Raw genomic sequence first — 13,009 nt, 5'->3', positions numbered from 1 at the left:
GAGAGCAGTTCAACATTGAATTCTTTTCAAGGCATTTTTTCAGCATGGTTAACTATTTTATCAATATTTGCTAAAATAGTTATAATTTTTGTCGCATTTATAGCCCTCATTGGGTTTTGAAGATAATGCCAATAAAATTTCAGTGTACATTTCATTGTTATATACTTTTAAAATGGATTGGATCCTAGTATCCACTCGTACATCCGAAGATTCAACAAATATTCCCGAGAAAAATTAAAAATGACGTATTAAATCTTGACCGTACACGAAATCTTGAAATCTTCAAGATTGAATGTGGTATGCGTTCCCCACAACGATTTGAAAGTCTTTTTTTATCGACTTGTTGTATACAAATTTTCGATGAAGCGTTAGAAAATATATTCGCAGAGTAGAATTTTATTTAAATTCATGAATCCAAAATAAATTGGTAGGAAAGTAATGTCCATTATTCCGAGTAGATATTTAGCTGCAAAAACCTCCTATCTTAAATCTGGACATGGTTTGAAAAGGACTTAAGCCTCATCGCTCGGCACGAGAATTGAGTGGATCCGACCACTTAGCAATTTTAGCATATTAAAAATTATGAAATTTCATGTCATAACAATTTTATGTATTCTCTTTGTATGTGCAGGGGGTGAAGGGACAGCACTAATTTATTTTTAGTTTCAAGGGTAGGCGCAAGGCACCGGTGGGAGTATAATATGCTTTATGAGATAAATTCTATCTAGCGACATAATCTCCATACAAAACTCCCAAGGCTAAAGATATCACACACGCGGCGCGTGGTGCCCGCAGGGGACGCGGGCCCACTACAGAAGTAAAGTATATCCCTCATTAAATAAAGTTAGATGAGTTGCGTGTGCCCCAGCGGGGGTGGGGGGGAGGATCAGCCACACAGGGAAGAGATTCGCTACAAATCACACATTAATACAGTAGAGATCTCTGTTGTGCTCCAAAAAAGATTACGGATTATCCCACGACGTGCCGCGCTCCTGCTAGGGATGGTCCCTTTGTTGTAGGATGTCGATGTATCCTGTGGGCGATAAATATCAAGATATTGATATAATCGATATGTATACATTTTTGGTGATAATGTTTCAAATCTGCCCGGGGCCAGTGAAACTAAGGCATGGTAGAATATTGTGATGGTGAAGGATGTGAGGAACGGAAATATAGGTAAAACAGTAGAATCATTTTAAAGATATTCATGCTTGTGTAGTGATGTACTGTATCATAGGACTAATGTGGGGTAAAATGGGACTACGAGCTGGTGTTCAAAATTATTTCGAATCAATTAGTGTGCACGAAATACATTTAAATTTGCGCTCTTTAAAATGATTTACCCGTGGCTGGCTATACAGTCTTGAATGCTTAGATGTATTTATTGGTATACTTTAACTTACAGTTTCAGGTTCACAAAACATAATAAATGCAAGTATTTTTTAATTAAGACACATCAGTGAAAAATGAAAACCAATTATTGGTTGCTTATATACATGTATACCAATGCAATAATGAAACATGGTAGGTAGTAAAGAGTAAAATAATCAGTAACTGGTTACTTAGCACAGCAAACGTCACTGCGATAATCGTTTAGTTTCAGGTAAAATTGTTAATTTAGCTTGATTTCCCGATAACCCTATTTTTTATACAACGTAACTTTTATACTTTTGATCAAAAAATAGATTCTATCCTGGATTGACTCCTAGCTACATAAAAAGATCACACACCAAGAATGTGCAACACATTATGCAAAAACTTCAAGCCTCAAATTATTAAAGGCATATTTAGCGAATAGGTAAACAATACGAAAACGTCGTAACATAAATAAAGATGGTGACTTCAAGTGAATAATCAAAGATACCTTTATTTTTGGGACCCTTTGCCCAGTGCCCCCAGGGAGGGCACTAACACAGTATTTGTAAGTCATTTAAGCTTCGTGGAAACGAATTTATGGTTTAGATAGCCATAGTCACAGTTAGAGAACTACGTGGATGTACGCAGTAATCCCCCATCGACTGTACATTCGGAATTCTTAATTCGTGTGACAGCCAAGAAGATTTTCAGAGAAAAAAAATCAGATCGGAATCTTTCCAGTTAATTACTGGTGAAGAAGTTTTCTTCGTCGTCTAAAAGGGGACTTTTGCCCCCATTGTCTTTGTACGCGGTCCCTGACCAACGAAAAAAAACTACCTTTCCCACCACCGCACAAAAAGGCTCTGAGAGACTGAGTACACAAAATTCGATTGGCTTCAGCATTTTAGCTACGCTTTTTTACGTGGTGCCGTATTTTAGTCGATGGAAGTTGAGCAATGCTGGCGGCGGTGGAGACGTTGACTTAAGAAACGAAGCAGGGATTATCCGATTGCACAGTGGTGGAATATTCTTTCCGCAGCCCCGCGGGTTTTTCTCCATTTTCTTGTGCTACGCCGGGATTTTCTTTCCTCTCCTTCGTGAGACGCGTCCAATATAAGAACGCTTTCCTCCCTCGTGTCGGTCGTGTCCTGAGTCTGGTGACAAGAATGTTCACCCGGACAACCGCAGCCGGGAGAAAAGTACAGGAAAAGAGGGGCAGGGGAACCGGCGGAGTAAAATGGGAGGTTTAATTACTTTACAACTATTTACGGACGGAGACGGTCGCTGACTGGAATATCGTTCAGGAAAATAAATGAACGGAATAAGTTGAGACAAAAAATAGGTACACAGTTAATTAAGACCGAAAAGACCGTACAATTTTGTTTTTATTTTAAACGATTGATTAAAATGTCATCGCGAAGTCGCGAAGCCTTCTGCAGCGGAATTTTTTTAATATTAATAATGAGTACCGTAATGGATTAGCCAACGCGCAAAAGGGTTGATGAAGAATAAATATGAGGATGAATGATCGGATTCCGAGTATTTTAAAGGTCCTCTTTTGAAGACCGTTTCTTATAGATCCGATGAAAAATAGATTCAAACTTTTTAGAAAATATCTTTAATCTTTATTAATCAACTCAATGTTTTTATTTTTTACTTTATTTTAACTTTCAGAGCATTTGTTTCTAGGAATGGAGTAGAACGATTTTTTAAAACCCTAAATAAATCTACATAACTTAGATACATTATAAAAGTAAAAGCATTGCCTGTGAGTGTACGCGAGCCATGAAGAAGTTATTAAGGATAAAATTACGATTTCCGTTTTTAAACACCTGACGGTGATCTCCTTTTAACTAACTTTACATTTGAATTCATACGAAATGATTTTAAAATTTCAATTGAAAACTTTTGCATCAACAACTGAATAAGAGTTATTATTATATTCCCATGATTTCGGGAAGGCGAAATGATAATAATATCACAAGTATTTTTTTCATGCGACGCGATGCATTATGCACGAATTCTTTCACGACTTCAATAAAACATTTCGGATGGTTTAATTTAATCCAGAAATGTCACAGAAACACGAATACTATTTTTATACAAATGATATCCAAGTCGGAAAGGAGCCACGACAATTGAAGAGCGTACTAAAAACTTATTAATACAATAATATAAATTGAAAAATATTATTTATTTTTGATCGGAAATCCACCACTTAAAATGCAAAGCGGTAGATAAACTATTAGTATTGCCTTGGATAATAAAAACTTAAAATACAAAGCGGTGGATAAACTATTACTTGGAAAATAAAAACTTAAAATACAAAGCGGTGGATAAACTATTAGAATAACCTTGGATAATAAAAACTTATTTATCCTGGTTTTGAAGTGTTTAGTGACTAAGTAGATTTGAATATCCAGGTACTGCCAAACATTCATCTTATCCATCTCCTTTATCTTACCCACTTCCTTCAGACTTACAACATAATATAGTTTTTCTGGCTCCAATCGGTTGGGGCTCTTTATTTGTTTATTTGGGGAAAACCGTACAAAACATAGTACAGCATATATAATGTAGGGAAAAGGGGTCACAAATAAGTATATTTTGTGCTTAAAGTTGTTGAAGGACACGTGAAAAATATCCACATATCCTAGGAAAACCCAGAAAGTCTTCCCAGGGGCATCGGCATTGTAAGTTAGTTCTGGACCTGGAAAGTATCCGAAGCCTGTGTTGGGGGCTTCGCTTAAAATAAAATAAAATCACTACCCAAACCTTTTCTTCTCTTCTTGTTTTCAAACTTCATTCTGCCTCATAATTTTACCCAAAATAGGGATATTAGTATTGCTAATTTATTAAGAATCTCTTCAAATTATTAGTAATTCGGATAAAATCGGGATCGCAGGCCTTTTAACGCGTGTATTAATAGATTTCCTGATAAAATTTTATTAAACTGCGAATATATTATCACGATGTCGAAACACCAGTTTACATATTTATTTATTGGACAATTTGTATAGCGCCGCTTTTGTGAGATATCAACTCAGGGGCGCTTTACAGTTGATGCAGGTGTTACAAAAATATAAATATTAAATAAATAAGTGAAATTTAGTTAAATAAAATGAAGTACATGAACAGGTGATGAAGTACAGGGACAGGTGATACGAAGATAGAAGATGGAGACTCTGCAGCAAGAATCCTAGGTGGTGAGGAAATTGGACCAGCTGTATCACAGCAAAGCATCAACTGACATGGTGATAAGGAGAACTTGGACATCTTTAAGGGTTTATTGGAAACAAACCTAATATTATGATCTGTAGATCATAATATTATCACTTCCTGTCATAGCACCGGCGCTATTATTTTACATACAATCGGGCATGGTAACAGACTCAATAATCTAGAAACACTGGAAATTTAAAAAAGCTGTAAAAACCAAAAGTCCTATTCTCAATAATCAATCAGACATATCAAGTAGTCCAATATTAGGTTTGTTTCCAATAAACCCTTAAAAAATGTCCAAGTTCTCCTTATCACCATGTCAGTTGATGCTTTGTTTCTCCAGATATATTATTATTATCCATTATTCTGCATAATTATCTTTCGGTTTTTCCCATGTCTTTTGTATTTGTGTAAATGTATTGTATGCTTTATCTGTGTTTGTTATATTTATATCATGTTGTCTCCCTCAAAAATTTATTTAAATATAAGCTCACACTTTGTACTTCTTGTTTAGTAATAATTTGTACCCTGAAGATGCTTGAGTAAAGCGAAACTGGTCTGTTCTAAAAATTATTAAAAACTTAAAAATAAAAATAATTTTATTTTATTGATAAAATGTAGGTTATCCTAAAGTTGACACATAAATAAATATTGAAATAAAAACATTTACAGTCACAGGCTTAAAACTAAGTTTAGTTCAACAAAATAAACACAATATATTTATAACTATTTAAGCAGGTTCAAGAGTGATGCATCAAAAAACACACCTATTACCGAATCTCACTCAGTGAGTGGAGTAAGTAGCATCTTAAATAAAATTAAAAAAATTCAATATTAAATTTTAAAAGCGGCAGGCGATATAATATAATATGAGTATGTGCTATGGACTAAAGTATAATACATCAATGGTATGTGCAGATTTTCACGCCTCTTATTTAACGTATTGTTCCGCTTATACAGGTTGGTAAGGTATGTCCCTGACTTATACGTGATTCCTGACTTTATTTGGAGTAAAAAATGTTAATTATATTTTGGAATCCGGTGACTTTTTTTTTCAAATCATGCAAAAATAATTCCTCCCCGTGTTGTCACTAGTCACTCAGCCTAGTAACCGATCAATCACTCATCCCAATTTTAACTTTCCAATAATTACTGTAGTTTTTCGTTTTAAGTTGTAAATTGTACTTTGATTGAAGAAATCTAGGAAAAAATGAAAACTTATGTGACTAGTGATATATACTTTTCAACTTTACAGTAAAAACACTTGCAGATCATGTCATTAATCTCTTGGTTTGTTTTAAATACATAATATTCCCACGAACAATTCAAATCACTGTCGCATCAGATATTGAAAACCTGCAGCACAAATGCAAACACATGAGACGAGGAAAACGTAGGACGAAATGAAAAAAGACTAAAAAAAAGAGCAATGAAGAAATTTGGCGAATAACTAGAAGAAATAAAATTAGAAGTAAACATAAAACAAATTAAAATTTTAAACGAAAATATGTGATAGATTTATTAGATTATTTAAAAATAATATATGTTTATATAAGGATATTTTCCATAGATTACTATAAACCTTTTGAAAATAACACAAATAAACATTTTAATAAAATAAATAGATAAACGTCCAACAAAAAATATTGGGATTTCATTCGAAATTATTATGCTACTGATGCTTGTTTCGAATAAAAACATGAAATTGAGGGCAAAATCAGATTTCCAGCGATGATATTAAAAAAGATATGGTACACTGAATAAATAATACACACTAGAAATGATTTCCATGTAAAATTGGCCGTTGATTTTAAACTAATTAGCGCGTCCTCGTCTTTCTTACACACTTATTTGATCGAAATGAATAAAAATGTCATAGCGATGACAAAACTGAAGACATTTGTATCACAAAACGAGCCAAAATAGCATTTCTAATGTTCTTCTTTATTCTAAGGTTCGGAAAAATATTTTACATTTATCCCCTCTAAACGTTCTAGCTGCTGAATTTGGGAGGTAGGTATGGATACCACCGCCTTTAGAACTATTTATTGGATAACCAACACCTCTGCCATATGTCAACCTAAGAGGTTCGCTACGTTTGGTGACATAGCGGGAGTGCCCAAGTTCACGGGGTGAGGTTTATCTAGGTCTTGGCGGCGGATGCGTCTGCCCACCTACTGCGTGGCAGGCCGAATCAGAAGACAATGGTTGAGGCAAACCCTTTGACCTCTCCAACAGAACTCTATTGACCCATCGCAGTGGGAAGAAATGGATTCATACGTCCGTCACTCCTGGACACACTGACCTGCACATTCCTAACCACTCTTCATACCTGTTTCCTTCCCAGAACTTCTTCTCCATTATTTGAATTTATGTTTACTGATGTGAATCGTATCTATGTAATTTTATTAAAAGGCTTTTCTCACTATCTAATCAATTAGGTAAGTAGTTATATTGAATGAAGCTGCACAAAATTTTAAATAGAGTCGCAACAAAACCAGCAAGAGGCGAAGTGTCATTTCCTGCGCTTAAGTCTCCCAAATCGCAAACTTAAAAGATTTATCGCGGAGAGGCGACCATTAAAATTGCACAATGTCTGCTTTAATACCATTATGCCGAGTAACCGGGTTATACGCTGCACTTCATCAAAAATAGACAACGACTTGAAAACATTTAGCGGGCTCAGTGATGCTCAAACTTTCTACATTAAAAACATAGAAACTATATGTTTATTTTGCTGCTTTTTAATTTAGGCTGAATTCCGTGCTAGAACTTCTCTGATAATTTAGGCTGAATTCCGTGCTTATACCTCTGTGATAATTTAGGCTGAATTCCGTGCTTGTACTCCTCTGATTAGTTTAAAAAATTTAACTATTTTAGCTTACGTTAACTACTTACTATTTTGTCCTATTTTATTTTGAATAGATGAGGTTCTTACATACACGTAGCACCATAAAAAAACTTATAACTAATAAGAACAACTTGATACTAACTAATAACTAATAAGAACAACTTTTACAATGCATTACAAGATATCATAATAAAATTAAAAACCCGAAATTGCTAGAATCAAAAATGAAGGAATAACTTCTTCTTTATAATATAAAAATAAAATGAATATCGAAAAAATTAATTTTTCTGCACAAATTGAAATTACCTGTAAAAGTAAATTGACCAAAATGACATTTTGATATTGTCATATAATATTGATTACACAGGAGAACTTATTTATGGATAAACTTATTTTTTTGAAATTTAATAATAATACTATTGAATATATAAAAAAAACACAAATTTCTTATTTTCATTTTACTATGCTAACATGAATCTACTAAAATATGAATAACAATTATTTGTAAACCTACGTATTAGATTATACCTATTATTAAAAAAATATTTTTTGTAGTCGAAATATTATATATTTAGGAACCACTAGAATAACATTCGACTAAGCTATCAACTGGACCACAAAATGCATTTAAAATTTAAACCGCTAAAGAGATTACTCAACTTTTCTTTGTTTCTTTGACTCTTAAGGTTTTATCTCAAGCTCCTCGTGCAGTTAGAAGATACCTCTTATTTATTAGTGAGATCAGTTTTAATTAATAACAAATCATGTAAGCAATAAGCATTAACAAATTATGGTTTTCTGTACTTTCAATATTGAACTGGTCGTACTGACATCAAAAATATAGATATTGCAGAACACTTCGAAAATAATGTTTTGTATTTATATTAGCTCCACAAAGGAGGACCTGAATAAAATAATTCTCCTCGGGGCCCATGTCATCTTGGGGGACGTTGTGTCCAGGGTCTTTTTTAGGAAATGAAGTAGAGGAAGTTCTGGAAAGGAAAGAGTTATGAGGGGTGGGTAGGAATATGGACGTCAGTATGTCCAGGAGTGCCAGATGTGTGAATCCATCACTCTCACTGCGGTTCAAGACGTTGTACTGAGAAAGGCCTGTTAGAGAGGTCAAAAGATCTCCCTCGGCCAGTTGGCGAGCAGATGCATCCTCCGCCAAGACCCGGACAAACCTCTGCCCATGAACACGGGCACCCCCGTTAATCACTCGGGGTGACTTTTGGCAGAAGTGTCGGTTATCCAATAAATGTTTCCCGGGGCGGCGGTACCCTTAACCCTCTCCCAAATCGAATATTTATGATAGGTAACTTCGTTTTATCAATGTAGTTACTCCATTATTATTTATTATTTCGCATATGGTAAAGCTAACGTTCAATAAATTCTGACGGTGAAACAGCTGTCAACTAAAATAAGTAGAAGAACAAATAAGAAAACAAACTCCATATTATTTTACTAAATGGTAAAACATAAAGGTATTAATCATAAACAAAGAGAGAATATACGCCTATCGTTACAGGCTCTAAGCACATCATTCAATTCGACAGCATCCGAGATGGTGGAAAAAAGCGATAACGCCTACTTATTTCCATCAGTACTAAATTACTCAACTTTTTTAGGAATTTTCGTGCTCTTTTCGTGTGATTTTCAAAATAAACTTCAGCCATCTAAATCTGGCTCAATAAACAAGAGTTATGAGTGGAAGTAGATAGTGAAACGTTTAGTTTCAGGTACATTAATTATCCAAACCTTCAGATGGTTTGACGAAGGCTTAAAATGATTTATTTTACATTTCCATCCCGGGTTGGCTACTCTTGCACTACAAATTTGGTCATAAATCACCACTGGCCCTATTTCGAAAACAGTGGTTTAATCGTCATCCTAGAAACATACTACATAGACTATTCCACATTTATTTACTGTGCATTTTATTACTTTATTACAAGTTTCACCACTTCTACGACTACTCTTTGATCTTCATTTTCGAAGCCTTCCGGTATTTTTTTCACCTCGATTATCTCAGTGTATCGCAATAATATTTAAATGACAAAGCAAACGAATACTATCGGTTCCGAATAATACTTTTCTTAAATTAATGATTCCAAGTGAATTCATTTCATACGCTCCACGATAAGCAGTGTACCCGAAGTTCTGTTTTTAAACGTAATGGACCCAAAAGTACAAGAAATAATATTTTCCAATGTTCCACTAATTGGAAACAAACTCCGGTAATATAAGACATGCCCTCGGTTTTGACGTCAAAGGACCCCAAAATAATAATAATCCTTCCAGTCAGAGATCACTAGACCTTCTGTAATATATTGCGCCAACAAGGAAACCTGAATTTAACATACGAGTATAATATATTCCGGTTTGCCGCGGGTAAAATAAATAATTTTAATACATTCATCTACCAGAAGCTCATGTAACAGAAAGGGTGGAGAGAGGCTTTGTATTCAGGAAGCGTTGGGCGCTAGGCGCCGGGAATTGTTATCACACGAAAGACATATCGTTTCTCATATAAATATGCTCAAACTACTTACTACTGTTGTGATTTTTGGGGCTTCGTGTTGTTTTTTAGGAGGGTAAAACCATATGAGGAAAATGTTCAAAGAGAAACATTACTCCTCTTTCTTATTTGCAGGATCTTATCTTACCTATAGATACGTGCTGATTACATACCGCCAGTGTTCGCAGTCAATATGAGTGGGTAAACATACCTGTAACAAAGGAAATAAATGAAATTAGTTATCTATACAAATAAATAAGGAAACGGATCTTCTGACAGAAGCCCAATTGAAGCATGGAACATTGGAATAAATAAAGTAATAAAATATAAACAGTGCTTAAAATATATTAAATAGAGCTATGTAGCTACCAAATCCGAGTAGGTTCTGGCCGACCCCTAAGGCGATGCACTACGTCGTGTAATATTTTAAATTGAGCCGCTATCAATAACAACCCTTAAGTAATTCCCGATTAACACCATCCGCCTGTTTTGATTTTTGCAAGAAAAAAACATGGCCAAAAAGTGCCTTTTATTTTATTTTGTGGATGTAGGCATAAATATTTTTTTTTTTTGATCATTTTATAGATAACTTAATTTTCCACATTATACAATAAAATTATAACCGAAAATGGGTTCGTAAGTAGGAGATTTTGAACTTTAAAGCAGTTTTCATAGGCCTTATACATTATTTTTTTCTGGGCTTATAAAAAGACTCATCTAAAAAATACTCGATTTTTTCAAAGGCCAAGATGTATTCTACTTGCAGTATTTAATTAAAACATCTGAAACATTTCTAGGCGACCAAATTTTCAAACCAAAAACACATGATTTTGCATTACTACGTATGACATCGCCTTAAACAACTATAACTGCGTCATTCTCAAAACATTCCCAAAACGATTAGGTTTTCCAAATCTTCACTGTGCAATTAAAACACTTGTAAAATATAACAACAAAAAATAATAAAACAAAATTTTGTGGGTTTAGAATCTGTCACGAGAAATTTATATGAATATTACTCATATCATAACGCAACGTATAATGATTGTCATTTGACGTAAATCTCTCACTCCTGTCCTCATCAAGCAAGAAATTAATCTGTCAGTTCGCTACCCCCTCCCCCTGTCGGGAGTGGGTGTACTCCCCTTTAATTAGGTATATTTTCCGTCCGCTTTGGCGCCATTGGTTGGCCGGGAGCTTCGGCAAAAATGTATTTGATGTTCCTCAAAACGTCACCCATACGTCATGAAATAAGAGAGCGGCTAGGTGCCCGCCAGGTCTGTAATTTACAAATTAGCCAGCGGAGTTAATGGCGGGCTGTTGACTCTCAAATATACCCGGGCGTTTCTAGCCACGCGCTGGGATCCGAATATTTTAAAATAAATAAGCGCCAGAAAGTTGTAAAGGTTATCGAGGAAAAAAAATGGGCTTAGTCCGGAGCGAGTAAATTACGAGCGATAGATATTTTAAGTATCACCATGGCGAAAAAACATCTTTCAGCAATGAAAAGTTGGTTGAAATAGCAATAACAGTGATTAGTGACCAGATCTGATTAGCCAGGTATTTCTTAACATAACACATCGTCATTCCCCCCTTCTTGTACCTAGAGCAAAACAACATACCCCAATTAAGGATCTAATTATCTCTAGTGGAGTATGAATATGAAAAATAATAAATTAATTAACAATATTTTTAGAAAGAATTTTTACTCAGAGCGTTTGATGAAAATGTGCGAAATATAAGCGTCAATTAATTTAATGTTGGCCCGTTAGCTAATGTGTGTAGGATCGAAAAAAAGCAGTAAAATTATTCCATTGAAAACAATCATAATAAATCTGTTTTTATGTCGGTTGAATGAATGTTTTTATTGCTAAATTTAATTTCCGGCAAACGATGAATGAAAATTTTACGTGAAAAACGGGCAAAATCTTGTAATTTGACTTTCTTCTTAGGTGAATGTAAATATTTTAGCTGCACAAAAGTTATGTTTTATATTAATCAAAACAAAACATCTTTTTTTATCTTCTACATAAATGAAAATGTTAATGTTCGTTTGTTCAAAATCTTAAATCTCCCAAAGTCTTTGAAATATTAACAAATAATTTCATTCGAATACGCCTGTGTTTTTACGTACATATATTACATAGATGTGCGTAAAAACACGTGATAGGAAAAAACATGTTTAAAAAAAATAAAAACAAAGCAGCGCCATCTGTTGGACGTAAAAGCAATACGCGCTATTGTTTTTCTATCTGCACAGACAGACTGATCCACAACAACGTGTGGCGGGGTACAGCAAGTTATATGAAATAAAATATTTTTTCACGTTTATATGTAAGTCTATGTTACACAATTTTTAAGGTTCTTATTACGAAAATTAATTAAATCTATTTGTACATGGTAGGCAGAGTTATTAAGTACGTATTTAAATAATTGTATTTTTTTCATTTTAGTGCCTAAATTACACTATAACCTAATCGACGAAACAAGATAAATAAAAAAAAAAACGTTTAAATCAATTTTAAATCGCCACTAAACAATGGATATATATATATACAACATACAAGGTTAAATGAATTTAATTTTTTTCACAGGATCATTCCTAGCGTGGAGGGTGAAATATCACAAAACCCACATGTACCCTCCAAATCATGTATTAATAAAAAAATAAATAAAAAGTCGTGCAATATTAAGTGAACTCACGGGGAGGTTGAGTGAAAAATATTTTGACTTAAAAAAAATATGGTCATTTAGATCAACAAGTACTGATTCTGAATATATATATTTCTATATTTTTATTCTTGAAATTAATTAATCGTTCTTAAAAATGGTTCAAAGGCCATAGTATAATAACGCTTCATGATTGGTCGAAAGAACTCTGACGTCAACTGTACGCCGGTATGTCGGTTGGTGCGACGTAATACCGGAACTCTTTGTTTATAGTGCATCTCTTTCTGTTACATGCATACTTTGCTAAGGAGAGGTTCTATAGCCCGAACAGTGTTGTGTTGTTTTGCTTGCTGTCTGTTTACGTATTTTTAGTTTAAACGGAAATTTTAAAG

At 34.2% G+C, this 13,009-nt stretch overlaps 1 long non-coding RNA gene across 1 annotated transcript in view; it reads right to left on the bottom strand.

Moving 5' to 3' along the window:
- Positions 1–10,022: 10,022 nt before the first annotated feature.
- Positions 10,023–13,009, bottom strand: part of LOC149425845 (uncharacterized) — a 423,516-nt gene continuing 420,529 nt past the window's right edge. The window contains exon 3 of the long non-coding RNA XR_016304251.1: positions 10,023–10,158. This is a non-coding gene — a long non-coding RNA (uncharacterized LOC149425845). The remainder of the gene's footprint in view (positions 10,159–13,009) is intronic.

Source organism: Hesperophylax consimilis, chromosome 2 (assembly GCF_061612785.1).
Source record: "Hesperophylax consimilis isolate HC1 chromosome 2, BYU_Hcon_1.0, whole genome shotgun sequence".
Taxonomy (NCBI): Eukaryota; Metazoa; Arthropoda; class Insecta; order Trichoptera; family Limnephilidae; genus Hesperophylax; species Hesperophylax consimilis.
Note: the sequence above shows the minus strand (reverse complement) of the source record. Positions and strands in the feature narration are given on the sequence as shown.